The sequence below is a fragment of the Myotis davidii genome, unplaced genomic scaffold, assembly GCF_000327345.1.
Source record: "Myotis davidii unplaced genomic scaffold, ASM32734v1 scaffold276, whole genome shotgun sequence".
NCBI classification, from domain to species: domain Eukaryota; kingdom Metazoa; phylum Chordata; class Mammalia; order Chiroptera; family Vespertilionidae; genus Myotis; species Myotis davidii.
The window spans coordinates 17,313-19,278 of record NW_006287906.1 but is presented as its reverse complement, the minus strand read 5'-3'; the positions used below and the strand labels follow the sequence as shown (position 1 = coordinate 19,278).

Sequence of the window (1,966 nt, the reverse complement as noted above, 5' to 3'; positions counted from 1 at the left end):
TACCACATGATAGCTATAAATGAAAACAATAAAACCCACAGCAGCTAGCTCTGTCTGAGGCAGTCTAAAAAGATTTCACTAACGACAACTGAACCAACTCTTGAATTATGAGTAACATTTTTCAGGTGCAATGGAATGAGCATATTTCACTTTATGCAGAATATGCAGGGGCTTGGGCATTTTCTGGGGCTTTGTTCATTTGGATTATGATAAGAACTTCAGCATGAGCTATAGGGGGTGCAATGGAATGAGCATATTTCACTTTATGCAGAATATGCAGGGGCTTGGGCATTTTCTGGGGCTTTGTTCATTTGGATTATAAGAACTTCAGCATGAGCTATAGGAAGTAAAGGGAAATGAGGTAATACTAGTAGCTGGGAGCCTGACTTTGAAGGATTTAGAATGCTGTGCTCAGAAATTTGGACATTGTTCCCTAGATATTCTAGGGTATAAACGTTTACAGTTTATCCTTGAACAAAGCAGCAATCTCCCACACAGTTGAAAATCTGCATGTAACTTTGACTTCCCCAAAACTTAAGTACTATTAGCCTACTTTTGACTGGAAGCTGCATCAACAATATAAATAGTTTATTACCACATATTAATTAGAGTATGTCCCAAAATTCACGCAAGATTTGCAATTCAATTCAATTGCAAATCTTGTGTGAATTTTGGGACACCCTATATGTTATATGTATTCTTACAATGCAATAGCTAGAGAAAAAAAAATGGTGAATGACATCAGAAGAATGGCAACATGAGAGATGACCCTTTGAGGTTTAAACTATTCAAACAGCTATAATTTAACAAAAGATTCCCTGTTCAGTGCACAAATGCACCTGAGAGGTCAGGTATTGAAATATTTAAAGGTGGGCAAGTGAGAGCAAACCAGGGAGGAAAAGATGCTGAGCCGAGCCACAGACACAGCCTTGTAGCTGGGGAGCTCACACTGGGGCTCAGCCCAGAAAGGGGAGAAATTGGGTTGTGGCTGACACTCCTTTCAGCTGGGGGAGCGGGGGGAGCAAAGAAATTTGGTGGGCAATGCTGCAGAAGCGGGCAGTATGAGCTGTGGCTGAGCCCAGATATCTGATCAGGTACACAGCACAGAGATGCAGCCATGTTTGCCTGGCTGTCAGCATTCCAGACAGAGAAAAAACCCCACAGAGCATGGAGACAACCAAGATGGCGGTATAGGTAAACACCTGAACTTGCTGCCGCACACAACCACATTAAAACTACAACTAAAAGACAAAACGAATATCATCCAGAACCATGGGAAGGCTGGCTGAGTGGAAATTCTACAACTAGAAGGAAAGAGAAAAGCACATTAAGTCTGGTAGGAGGTGCAGAGATGTGGAAGTGTGGCGGTACGGAGGCGCGCGAAAGGGGCTGGCAGCTGGCTATGTTGTTGTCTTTTTCAATCGGGAGGGAGATACAAGCTCCAACTGCTCTGAAATCCAGTTCCGGGTGAGAATTTGGGGACCCAGACTCATACGGAGAGAAATGTACTCTCTGGCATCGGGCCGGAACGTGAGGGCAGCTTTCTCGCAAAGGTGCTTGTAGCGTTCATTGTTCCTCCATGGGGCTGCATGACACAGACCCCAGGACCTACCGGGGCAGGGCTGATGGGCAACCATTGCTGTCTGCTTTGCCCTAGTGATTCCCTGAGACACCCCTGCCACCCCTGCCACACCCAATTTACAACCCCACCCAAGCTGTGCACAGAGGCTTTTGCATATGAATGGCCTGGCCTTTCTCTGCCTAAAAACCTGTCAAACTGTAGCTGGGTCAGAGAACCCCAGAGCTTCCAAAAGAAGGCCTAAGGCTCATCAGCAGCCTCATTGCTTCACAGCTGCACCTCATCTGGGCACCTCCAAACCCCAAACAAAGAGGAGAAATCTGCAGATCTCTCTGTAGCTCCTGCTGGATGGCCTCAGGCAGCGGCTGACTTTGCACCACCTTGGAG

At 46.0% G+C, this 1,966-nt stretch overlaps 1 protein-coding gene across 1 annotated transcript in view; it reads right to left on the bottom strand.

The window, feature by feature from the left end:
- Positions 1 to 1,966, bottom strand: part of BLVRA (biliverdin reductase A) — a gene marked incomplete at its 5' end in the record, with an annotated part of 56,999 nt that overhangs the window by 47,542 nt on the left and 7,491 nt on the right. The window lies entirely within an intron of this gene.